This window comes from Hylobates moloch, unplaced genomic scaffold (assembly GCF_009828535.3).
Source record: "Hylobates moloch isolate HMO894 unplaced genomic scaffold, HMol_V3 SCAFFOLD_10, whole genome shotgun sequence".
Lineage (NCBI taxonomy): Eukaryota > Metazoa > Chordata > Mammalia > Primates > Hylobatidae > Hylobates > Hylobates moloch.
In genome coordinates this window covers 39,735,968-39,749,263 of record NW_026652285.1, presented here as the reverse complement: position 1 = coordinate 39,749,263, position 13,296 = coordinate 39,735,968, and the positions used below count along the sequence as shown (strand labels likewise).

The 13,296-nt window shown below is 36.9% G+C and overlaps 1 protein-coding gene across 8 annotated transcripts in view; it reads right to left on the bottom strand.

Annotated features, from left to right (window-relative positions):
* Positions 1 to 13,296, bottom strand: part of LINGO2 (leucine rich repeat and Ig domain containing 2) — a 1,340,276-nt gene that overhangs the window by 74,795 nt on the left and 1,252,185 nt on the right. For 4 of the 8 annotated variants that reach the window (XM_058445803.1, XM_058445802.1, XM_058445805.1 and 1 more), the window contains 3 exons: positions 10,657 to 10,709; positions 10,123 to 10,235; positions 3,474 to 3,556 (listed from right to left, as the gene is read on the bottom strand). The exons of 2 other annotated variants lie outside the window; for them this stretch is intronic. The gene's annotated coding sequence lies outside the window, so the exon portion shown is untranslated. The remainder of the gene's footprint in view (positions 1 to 3,473; positions 3,557 to 10,122; positions 10,236 to 10,656; positions 10,710 to 13,296) is intronic. 2 more of the 8 variants (XM_058445804.1, XM_058445806.1) reach the window with 2 other exon arrangements.

The following is a 13,296-nucleotide window of genomic DNA, read 5'->3' as shown; positions in this document are numbered from 1 at the left end:
AGAGCTATCTTTGTCCCTTTTCTACCCTCAAAACAACCTGAGACTCAGGTGATAATCCCAGTTTACCTTAATGTTAATTTTTAGTTATTCATTAATTTGTTCATTTTACAAATATATATTGGATAAAACTATGCACCCTGAACTGTGCTGAATGTTTCAGATGCAATGGAGAGCAAAACACTTGAACTCTGATTTACAAGAGGAGACCAAATAATCACACAAATATTTCATGAGAAACCGTGCTAACCATTATGAAGGAAAAGTAAAAGGGACAAAAAAAAAAAGATACCTCAGGGATATATTAAGGAAATGTATCTATTCTGAAGTTTAATGGAGGCTTCCTTGGGGAAGTGGCATTTGATCCTGATTTTGTGACCAATGACCTGCATTTCCGGATTCCAATTTCTTTTCCCTCCTCGTTCCAGCTAATATCCAAGAATAATCTCAGGGTAATTGCTTTAGGTTCCAAATGGGACCTAAAATTACATTGAAACCTGGCAGTAGATACAATGGCAGTGGCCTATGTGGGACTCTGAGCATAGGCTTGGCATTATGTCCAGGGTTTCTGTTGCAGTTCCCACCACTTCCAAATATTTAGGTCAGACTATCTGAGGTACAACATGAGCTGCAAACCCTTTTATCTTCTAGGATATTTTCATCCCCTGAAAGTCTGACTTCTTACATGAATTTAATATTATCAAGAAATAGGAAGGAGAACTGTATCTGACAAATATGACATTTCAAATCAGAGTCAGAAGTTCTTATATTAACAAAGACAAATTTCCCACAGAAATAATAATAAAATCCCCTAAGAGACTACTATGAACACCTCTATGAACACAAGCTAGAAAATCTAGAAGAAATGGATAAATCCCCAGAAATATACTACCTCCCAAGACTGAATCCCCAAACATATCAATAATGAGTTCCCAAATTAAACCAGTAAAAAACAAAACAAAACAGCCTACCAATCCACAAAAAGCCCAGAACCAGACAGACTCACAGCTGAATTCTACCACATGTGTAAAGAAGAGCTAGTATCAACCCTACAGAAAATAGTCCAAAAAACTGAGGAGGAAGGACTTCTCCTTGACTCATTCTATGAAATCAGCGTCCTGATACCCAAACTTAGCAAAGACAACAACAACAACAACAACAACAACAACAAAATAACAACTTCAGGCCAATATCCTTGATGAACATAGATGGAAAAGTCCTCAACAAAATACTAGCAAACCAAAACCAGCAGCATAGGAAACAGCTAATTCACTACGATCAAGTAGGCTTCATCCCTGGGATGCAAGGTTGGTTCAACATACATAAATCAATAAATGTGATTCACCACATAAACAGAGCTAAAAACAAAAACCGCCTGATCATTTCAATAGATGCAGAAAAGGCTTTTGATAAAAGCCAACATTCCTTCATGTTAAAAACTCTCAATAAACTAGGCATTGAAGGAACACACTTCAAAATAATAAGAGCCATCTATGACAAACCCACAGCCGACATCATACGAAACAGGCAAAAGCTGGAAGCATTCTCCTTGAGAACTAGAATACCACAAGGATGCCCTTTCACTACTCCTATGCAACATAGTACTGGAAGCCCTAGCCAGAGCAATTAGGCAATAGAAAGAGATAAAAGGCATGCAAATAGCAAGAGAGGAAATCAAAGTATCCCTGTTTGCAGACATTATGACTGTATACCTAGAAAACCCCATAGTGTCTGCTCAAAAGCTCCTTGGTCTGATAAAAAAGTTCAGCAAAATTTCAGGATACAAAAACCAAGGTACATAAGTCAGATCATAAATCAACATCTATAAATCAGTAGTACTTCTATATATTGGCAACATCCAAGCTGAGAGCCAAGTCAAGAACACAATCCCTTAAGCCACAAACAGAGTAAAATAGCTAGGAATACAGCTAACCAGGGAGGTTGAAAGATCTCTACAATGAGAATTGCAAAACACTGCTTAAAGAAATCAGAGATGACACAAATTGAAAAACATTCCATGCTCATGGATAGGAAGAATCAATATTGTAATAATGGCCATACTGCCCAAAGCAGTATGATTCAATGCTAGTCTTATCAAACTACCAATAACATTCTTCTCAGAATTGGAAAAAGCTATTTTAAAATTTATATGGAAACAAAAACCAGCTCAAATATAGCCAAGGCAATCCTAAGCATAAAGAACAAAGCTGGAAGCATCACACGACCTGACTTCAAGCTATACTACAAATCCATAGTAACCAAAACAGCATGGTATTGGAACAGAAACAGACCCATAGACCAATGAAACAGAATAGAGAGCCTGGAAATAATGCCATGTGCCTACAATCATCTGATCTTTGACAAAGTCAACAAAAGCAAGCAATGGGGAAAGGGATACCTAGTCAATAAATGGTGCTGGGCTGACTGACTAGCCATATGAAGAAAATTGAAACTGGACCCCTTCCTTACACTATAACCAAAAATTAACTCAAGATCAATTAAAAACTTAACCGTAGAACCTAAAACTATAAAAATCCCAGAGGAAAACCTAGAAAATACCATTCTGGACATAGACCCTGGCAAAGATTTCATGATGAAGATGCCAAAAGCAATTGCAACAATAACAAAAATTGACAAATGGGACCTAATTAAACTGAGGCACTTCTGCACAGAGATACAGAATGAAAGAAATACATTCTCCCATATAGAATCAGAGAAAATATTTGCAAACTATGCATCCAACAAAGGTCTAATATCTAGACTCTGTAAGAAACAAATTAATAAGCAAAAAACCAAACTTCGTTAAAAAGTAGACAAAGGACATGAACAGATACTTTTCAGAAGACATACATGCAGCTAATAAGCTTATAAAAAATTCTCAACATCGCTAATCACTGGGGAAATGCAAATACAAACCACAATGAGTTACCATCTCACATCAGTCAGAATGGCTATTACTAAAATGTCAAAAAATCACAGATGAAGGCAAGGTTGCAGAGAAAAGGGGGCATTTATACATTGCTGGTGGGAATGTAAATTAGTTCAGCTATTAGAGAGAACAGTGTGGTGATTTCTCAAGGAGCTTAAAACAGAATTACCATTTGACCCAGCAACACATTATTAGGTATATATGCAAAGAAATACAAATTACCATATAAAGACATGCACACATATATTCATTGCAGCACTATTCACAAGATGAGGAATCATATACACTATGGGATACTATGCAGCCATAAAATAGAATAAGATCATGTCCTTTGCAGCAACATGAGTGGAGCTGGGGGCCACTGTCCTAAATGAACTAACACATGAACAGAAAACCAAATACTGCATGTTCTCACTTATACATGGGAGCCAAACATTGAGTACACATGGACACTAAGAAGGGAAAAACAGGCACTGAGGCCTACTTGAGAGTCGAAGATGGGAGGAGGGGGACTGAATAACTACCTACTGGGTACTATGCTTATTACCTGGATGATGAAATAATCTGTACACCAAACTCCTGTGACATGCCGTTTGCTAATACAACAAAGCTACACATGTACTGCTGAACCTAAAAGTTAAAAAAATATATCACTTTCCAACTATGGCACCTAGGGGAATATACATATTTTTTCCATTCCTTAGTAATGGATTAGCAAACACATAATAAAAGCTGACCACAACTAGTGAGCGTTGGGTAAGGAACCATGGAAAGAAACGAAGGAAAATTAGAACCCTAATCTGGTCTTTTATGTTACTCTGGGCAAATACAAAACTCACCAATGAAACAAACTGAAGGCAGTGACAAAGAATATTGTAATAATATAATCAGGCATATGTAATCTATGAGTAAATTAGCAAACATAGTGGTCAGATAGATCAGAATTTAGCAGGGCTTATCTTTAAGTGGTAGGGTCATGGCCTATTCCTAATTTATTCTTTTTGCTTATCTATACTTTCTGAATATTCTACCATTCTATTTTTTCATTAGGGATGCAAAAGCAGTATTTTTTTTCTAAAAATAATGTATATATATGTGTGTATATATTATATTGCTTATCAAATTCAGGATTTAAGCCTCAGTTTTTTCACCAATTTAACCAATTTGCTGAGTAACCTTTGGCAAATCCCCCTGCCTCCTGGACTCAAGTTCTTCCTACTTGTCAAATGAGATGGGCCAGGTCTGTTTCCCAAATTTAGCCAATCTTCAGAATCCTTTCAGCCAACTGTTAAAAACAAAATCCCAAGAGCACCTGAAATCAGCCAAATGAGACACTCCAGAGAGAAAGCCCAGGAAGATGTGTTGTACAAGTGCCCCTAGGTGATTCATAGAAATAGCCAAGCTTGAGAAACGCTACAGTAGACGATGCTTATGGTCACTTCCAGTCTGAATGGGCCATCTCTGCATTAACATTTAGTACACAGCATGCAATCCCTCTCTAAGTGGGAAAATGAATCTTGTTGGAACTGGGCAGGAGCACTTGGAGCACAGCCTTTCATCTGGTCAGTGTTAGGGTCATGCTGGGCTTATACAATAAACTAGAAAGTGTTATTTGGGAAGCTGAGGAGGGCAGACCACTTGAGGTCAGGAGTTTGTGACCAGCTAACCAATACGGTGAAACCTCGACTCTACCAAAAATACAAAAACTAGCCAGGTGTGGTGGCAGGCACCTGTAATCCCAGCTACTCAGGAGGCTGAGACATGCAAATCACTTTAACCTAGGTGGTGGAGGTTGCTGTGAGCCGAGATCGCACTACCGCACTCCAGCCTGGGCAACAGGGTGAGACTCTGTCTTATAAAAGAAAAACAAAAACAAAACAAAAAAGTGTTACCTCTGCTTCTATTTTTGAGGAGATTGTGGAAAATTAGTATCATAATCTTTCTTAAATCTTTGGTAGTATTCACCAGTGGAACCATCTGGGCCTGGTGCATTATTTTTTTGAAAGGTAATTATTGATTCAACATCTTAAACAGAGGTAAGCCTATTCAGATTGTATCAATTTCTCCCTGTTTTGGTAGTTTGTGTCTTTCGAGGATTTAGTCCACTTTATCTAAGGTAACAAAATTGCAGGAATAGTTGCTTGTAGCATTTCCTTATCACTTAAACCTCCTTGGAATCTATAGTAATGACCCCTCTTGCATTTCTGATATTGGTAATTTGTGTCTTTTCCTTATTATTATTTTTGGCTAGCCTGGCTAAAGATTTATCAGTTGTATTAATCATTTCAAAGAAACAGCTTTTGGTTTCATTGCTTTTGTTTTCTTTCTTTCCATTGCATTGATTTTTGGTCTAATTTTTATTATTTCTTTTCTTCTGTTGCTTTAGGCTTAACTTGCTCTTTTTTAATTTCCTATGGTGGAAGCTTAAATTATTTAGATTTTTTTTTCTAATATATGCACTTGATGCTACAAAATATTTCTAAGGACTGATTTTTCTGTAACATACATTTTAATAAGTAGTATTCTCATTTTCATTTAGTTCAAAATATTTTAAGTTGTTCTTCAGAGTCCTTTGACCCATGTGTTTTGTACAAGTGTCTTTTAATTTCTAAATATTTGAGATTTTCTAGCCATCTTTGTTATTGATTTCTACTTTAATCCCATTGTAATCTAAGTACATTGTATAATTCTTATTAAAGTTTTTGAGGTGTTTTATGGCCCACAGTGTGCTCTATTTTGGTAAATGCTCCACGTGAGTATCAGAAGAATGTATATTTTCCTGTTGCTGGATGGCATATTCTATAAATGTCAATTAGATTAAGTTTATTGGTAGTGCTGTTTGGGTCAACTATATCATTATTGATTGTCTGCCTGCTTGATTTATCAATTATTGAAAGAGAGCTGTTAAAGTTTCCAACAATAATAGTGAATTTGTCCATTTCTCCTTGGAATTTTATCAATTTTGCCTCTTATTTTGATGCTTTGTGGTTAGGTACACATACATTTTGGATTGTTATGTACTCTTGGAGAACTGACCTATTTATGTTATGCTCTTTTTTTATCCCAGATAATTTTCGTTGTTCTGAAGTCAATTTTGTTTAATATACTACTTCTATTTCTTTTGATTAGTAGGAACACAGTAAAATTTTTTCCATCTTTGTTTTTAAGCTGAATCTTGATCTTTAAAGTGGGTTTCTTGCAGATGACATGGAGTTGTGTTTTGTTTTTGTATTTTTAATTCACTCTAAAATGTTCTATAATTACTGCATTTAACCATTAATATTTAAAGTAATATTGATAAAATTGGATTAATATCTACCATATTTGAATTGTTTTATATTTGTTACATTTGTCCTTGGTTCTTTTCTGCCCTCTCTAGATTTAGTTGAATATTTATATGATTCAATGTTAGCTCCTCTTTTGGAATATCAGTTATACCTTATTAAATTTTATTAAAAATTAAATTTTGCAATACACATAATTCACTAATAAAGTCCAATTTCAAATACCACTATATTGCTTGATATGTGGTGCAAGTATTTTAAACAGAATATCCTCGAAATTTCTGTCATCCTTCGTGACATTGCTATCATTCATTTCACTTGTCCTATGTGCTATAATCACTCAATATATCATTTCTACTATTACTTTAAACAGTTATCTTTTATATCAATTAAGATTAGAACTAAGAAAAATAAAATATTTTATCCTTCTTTATTCCTTCTGTTACACTCTTTTCTTCTTGAGTTTCTGACCTATATAATTTCCTTTTCCCTGAAAAATTTATTTTAACATCTGCAGAGTGGTCTTCTGGGTCATAAAATCCCTCAGCTTTTGTTGGTCTGAAAAACTCTAATTCTCCTTTTTTGAGGTTGAGTTTCACTGGATATTCTCTATTTGTGGATTTTCTCCCTTTCAACGCTTTAAATATTTATTTCATTCTGTTCTTGCTTGCATAGTTTTTGACAAGAAGCGTGATGTAATTCTTATCCTTGTTCTTCTGTGAGTTGTTTCTCAATCCTCCACTCCCCGCTTTCTTTCAAATGCTTTGTCTTTTGCTTTCTGAATTTTGAATACAATACGTCTAAGGTGTAGTTTCTTTCTCCTCTCTCTTTTTTCTCTTCTCTTTTTCTCTCTCCTTGCTTCCTTTCCTTCCTGTTTTGATATTTATCCTGCTGGTGTTTGCTGAACTTCTTGGATCTGTGGTTTACTATCTGTCATTAATTTTGGGAAATTTTCGTCATTATTACTTGTATTTCTTCTCTGTTTTCTCTCTTTTAATTATGCTTATAATATACCTTTTGAAATTGTCCTACAACTCTGAATGTTCTCTGATTTGTTTTTGTTTTTCAATTTGGGAGGCTTCTATTGACTTATCTTCAAGCTCACTGTTTCTTTTCTCAGCTGTGTCTGTTCTACTAATGAACTCCTCAAAGGCATTCTTCATTCTATTTTTTATTTCTAGCATTTCCTTTTGATTCTTTCTCAGAATTTTCCATTTCTCTGATTATATTAATCACGTGTTATTGTGTATTTTCTACATTTTCAATTAGAGTCTTCAACATATTAATCAGCTAATTTAAATTCCTTATCTGATAATTTAAAAACCTGTGTCACAGAATCAGTGATTCTGATGTTTGCATTTTGTCTTCAGACTGTTTTTTCTTGTTTTACTATATACCTTGTAATCTTTTGTTGAAAGTTGGACATGATGTTTCAGGTAATAGGAGCTGAGGTAAATGAACCTTAACTCATAAAAGCTTAATGTTTATCTGGCTAGGAGTTGAACTGTGTTTAATGGTTGCTGTATTTGGGTACCCTAATACAGGAATTTGAAGCCTGTAATTCCTCTAATATCCTTGTTTTTGTCACTTCACTAAGTAGAATCTATGCCTGGCAGTTCTTTCATCTGTAACCTGCTGTTACTATATTGGAATCCTGTTGGTATGGTGGTAAGGTGTAGAGGGGAAATGTTCTATACTCTTATGAACAAATCTCAGTCTTTCAATGGGCTTATATGTTGTGGTTATGACCTTACAAGTTTTCTTAGCTTCTCCGCAGCCCAGTTGAAACAGGAAAGCTAGAGGATGCTGAAGTCAGAGAAATAAATCTTTCTCCTGGTAGGATAAAGCCTTTTCCTCTGGAGTTGGCATTTGTTATGAAGAATGCTCTTGGCATATTTCACAATGGTAACTCTTCTTCTTCTCCCCTGCCAAAGCCAAGAAAAGATCTTTCCTGGGTTTCTAACATGAGAACCTGGTGAGTTTCCTAGAGATAAAACTTACCAAAGTATGGGGCCCCCTAAGATTATGCTACACAGGAATTTTTTCCTTTAGCTAGTCCATATGCAGCTTCCAACAATCCATCAAATCTACCACTGAAGTTTTTCTACCCATTTATGGTTCCAGTAGCATCTGTCCAGGAAGGCGAATTTCATTTTTGATTCTCTGGATTCACCTTTCTGTTTAGATCCTGGGATAGCAGTTTGCTTTGTATTCTCAATTCTATGAGGAGTCCAAGAAATGTCACCAATTTTTCAGTTTGCTCAGATTTTTCTAGTTTTAAGAACAGGAGTGACAACTTCCAAGCTCTTTACATGTGGGAACTGCAAGTGGAAATGGCCCTTTTTGAGAAATAACCGTGCATTTCTGGTGATACCTTTAAGCAAATCAGCATGATTTTTAAATATTTAAGTACTTTCAGGGCTGCTTCCTACAGTTACGAAGGTTGTGCTCTACAACAAGGACAATCAGGCTAGGAGGCAAAAAGAAGTGGCATCTAGTTTGTACAAAGGTGCCCGGAGGATGGGTGGAGGGTGGGTAACAGCTGACCCTGCTTTGCAAGGTGGCTCAAGGGAGGTTGAAGCCCGAGCTCATCAATTCCAACCATTTTATGAAACAATCCAGTGGCTCTTCTTAGCTCAGTTTGTGGGGAACATTCAGAACTGCTCCAAGAAGTCCTTCATCTTGTTGAGGCTTTGATGGAACAGGGCCAGTAGCAGAGAGCTCTTTCAGATCTTCAGATTTTGCATTAATCTCCAGCCTCACTCTTTGAGAAGGCCAAAGCCTCCTTTTGTAATACCTTTCCTTTATTGTGCCTCCAACTGCCTTATGCTTGCCTGGCTGCCTGGTTTGACAACTTTTGTAAGCAACAAGTGAGTTCCAATGTTCCAAAGTTATTGCCTCTTCATGGACATCCTCATTGTTCTGGGGAGCCACATGGTGAATGTGAACTTCAGTTCTGAAGAGTAGGCTTGTGCCAGGCAGCCAGCTTCCCCAATGTGGAGCCAAATGTTGCATCTGAGCAGCATTTGAGCAGCATCTCCCCAGCCCCGACAATGAAATCAGCTCCTTACTAGAGAGTAGGGGATTGGTGACTGTAGACTCTGGTAATGATTCTGGCACTGCACCAGTAGCAGGCAGCCCTCATTTGTTTTGTTGCCTAGCACCAGGGCGAGATCATTGTTTATTATGGCTCAAAGGCAGTAATCATTTCACATAATGTGAGGATTTTTTTCACTCAATTACTTTCATGCTTTGGGCTGATGAGAATAATAATCATGTGTTGATTACCGGTATCTTGACAGATGATGCTCAGAAATGGAGGTCACTGCTTGCTCCTACCCTTTTTTCCCCTTAAACATTCAAGGTTGTGATTTGGAATTTCATTCAGTCACCACTATTACATCCCAAAGTTTCTGATGCTGAGAAGACCAAGACAAAATATTTCTTATAGGGGCCCTCAATTCCTGCAGTCTGCCCTATGGGATAATTTGTGCTGATTTGTTTTAAAGAGACAGGCATACATAATTCATGTCCTGTGCATTTCGGCTTTTGGCCATTGAAAATACTATCTCTTTTGGCAGCACTTGCAGGAACTAGCTACGATAAACATTTCATACCTCAGTGGACACTCTTTTCTCAGCTAATAGAAGTCTGACTTAAATGTAGACTCCATCATGAGAGGCCTGTATTTAATGATGAATTCAGCTGAGCATTTTTTCTTTCCAAAGCATAAAACAAGCTTATTATCTGTATCAATAGTTGGTTTTTCTCAAAAGGAGTCAAGGTGTGAATGGGCATGAAAGGGAAATTAAATCGAAACTCTTGGTGGTTTCATAGTTGGAGGCCAGTTTAAAACTCAAACTCTAATAACTGCTTTTGAACTAGCCAGAATTGTTAGATCAGAAAGCATACAGATTTGAAGAGAGGCATCAGGGCTAGGCTTCCCATCCAGAAGGCAGAGAGACAGACAAACCGGAAACTTTTGAAGATATCAGTGCCACTGCTGAGGATGGCTGGGTTCATACCTGTGTAGATTACAGGGGGTTAATATAGTCTACACATGTAGTGCCAAAGTAGTAATTTAAAAATGCAAATCTCATCAAGCTGCTCTTCTCCTCAAGTTCCTTCAATGGTTTTCCATTTCACAGAGGATGAAGACCAAGGAGGCTGCATGATCATTTGGGTCTCCAATGCTTCATCCTCATCCAGTCTCCCGTTGCCTTTCCTTATTGTGCTCTAGCTACTGAGGCCTTCCTTTGCTTCTCTACAACTGTGCTTTTACCTAAAAGAAACTCCTGTTTATGTTTCAGGATTCATCCTAAATAATACTTCTCCCGGAACTTCTATTTATTCTGGCAAGTTTAAATCCCTTTGTTAAGTGTACTCATGCCCTTTTTGTTGCTAAGATTTCATTACTTGGGTGATTTTTGATGTTTACATACTTACTAGACTGTAAACTCCTTAAAGGCACCTGGATTCCACTTTGCAAATGTATCCACCTAAGGCATAATAGATATTAAATGAGTAAGTTAGTGCAAAGGGTTCTCAAACATTTTGAACATCAGAGTCACCTGGATGGCTTGATAAAGCACAGGTTGCTGGGCCCCTAGAGTTTCTGCTTCATAAAGCTGGGACCAAATAATCTGCATTTCTAAGGAGTTCTGGGATTGCTGTAGTCACACTCTGAGAACCATATAATAATGGGAAGTCTTTTCATTACTGCACTACTGCATTCTTACCATGGGGACCCCAAGTTAGAAAGCTTGCATTTTGGATCCATCTCTGCAACTAAATGCCTAGAAGTCCTTAAGCAAGTTCTTATATTTTCTTTCAAGTCAGTCAATACATCTTACTGCTTCTTCTTTTTTTGAGGTATCCCCTCCATTCCTTCCCTCTGCCGTTTCTAGATGGAAGCATTGTAACCTCACATTTGAACTACTGTAACCACATCCTTATTCTCTTGGCTACCATTCTCTGCTCCTTGAACTATTCATTTTTTATTGCCAGTTATACGTGTCTCAGATGTCATTATGACTAAACCTTGCCCTTGTCTAAAAATCTTGCTGAAGATCTCAGCATTCAAGGCTTTTTCACAACCTGGATCTCCTATGTGTGTTGCTCACCTCTCCTAAATTTGCATGCAACTCTTCATAGCTTATTGTAGTTATCTAATTGTCCATCTTTCCTGACAGGCTGCCAGTTGTATAGAGGCAAGCACCATGACAGTCTCATCCACTTAACATAAACTTGACCTATGGTTGTTGCATCATAATACATTACTAAACAGATGAAAGTCACTGAACACTATATTTTGCCTCCGGTATAACAGTAACACTGATAACCCTAGAAGCACTTAAATGGATTTACTCTATGCCAGAATTCATTCTTCAAATAACTTTACACATATCAATGTATTTAATTATTACACCAAGCATCCCCATTTTACAGGTGAGGAAATTGAGGTGTAGAGAAGTAATTTGTCCAAGATCTCGCAAGTGGTGGTTCAAGCATTCAAACCCTGGAATTTGGCTGTAAGAGTTCATTATCTTACCTACCATGACTGAGACATAGTCCAAATAATGCCTAAAATTACCTGAAGCACTAACAATCTCTTGTGTACCAGTTTATTGAACTACATATAATCACAAAAAATTATTCAGCACCTTTTATTTGTAGGGAGCTACGGCAAATACTGGGGAAGCAAACATGGATGGAATACAGCAGGAAAGGTTCAAGTCTGTCTAATCCTACAGGTGGAGGCAGACAACCCAGGTTTCACCACTTTATTAGCAATGTGACCTTGGGCAAGTTACTCAACCTTTCTATGTTCCGTTTCTTTAAAATGGGGAAAATAAAACATTTTACAAACTTTCTGGCAGGATTAAATGCGAGGTGGTATATAAAGTATTTAGCACAATGACAAACACGTCATGTCTACTTAGTAGATAAGAGCTATCATTCTAGCTCTGCCTTTGAGGAGCCTCCCATATATTCATCAGGAGACAGGAATTGGTAGCGATGCTCTTGGATTAAGAATTTAGCTACCATAATTTTTTGCCTCAGTATGTCCAAGATGAAATCTCATGTGTCCAGGGTTGGCCCCAAAAGTATATAGGAGTGGTGGGTAATATCCAGTTAAAGAGTAAATCAAACCTAAATGTCATAAAATGATTCACAAATGGAGGTTTTTTCTTGACCACTCACTTGTTATTTATTTAGCAGGTGTCAGAAACTGTGCTAGGCACCAAGATTTCAAAGAAAATAGTGTTTGTCTTTTTTCTCTCAAAACTGTTTTCATCACTCATGCTATATTTGAACTTCTGTTATTGACTCCCTTGACCAGTGTTTTCAGAAAGATTATGAAGCTAAGTTTAGGCTTATATGGAAAACATACCAAAGAGCTTATATTGAACAGAATTAGAAGGCTTGGGGTCGGTAGACTTTTAACATAGCTTTTCCACAACTAGGCAGGTGCAATGCAGTCATATAAAATCTATGTTTCATCGATTCTCATCTTTCACTTTCGCAGCTTTTCAAGCTACTCTACCTGTCACAGCAACAGCGTTACATCATGATGAGTTGGTAATATATTACGGACATCTACAGTATAAAAGGTGGAAGTAGGATTTAGGTTTCTATATATGCTGTATTTGCTCATATACAAATGTATATACATAACACCCACAGAAGATCATAACAATATACATAATCATTGAAATTAACATCTGTATATACACAGTTGTCTTTGTATCTTCAGGAGGTTGTTTCCAGGACCCCCATGGATACCAAAACCAGAAGATGCTCAAGTACTGTATAAAAAATGGCATAGTATTTGCATATAACCTACGCATATCCTTCCATGTCTCTAGATTACTTGTAACACTAAAACAATATAAATACCATGCAAATTGTTATACTGTATTTGTGTTTTTTGTTGTATTTTTTGTTTTCTTTTTGAATGTTTTTGATGAGCAGTTGGTTGAATCCATGGATGAGAATCCACAGACATGGGGGGCTGCCTACACTCATATAGGGAAAGCATATATATAAGTATACAGACACACACAAGCACACATTTGTAATCAT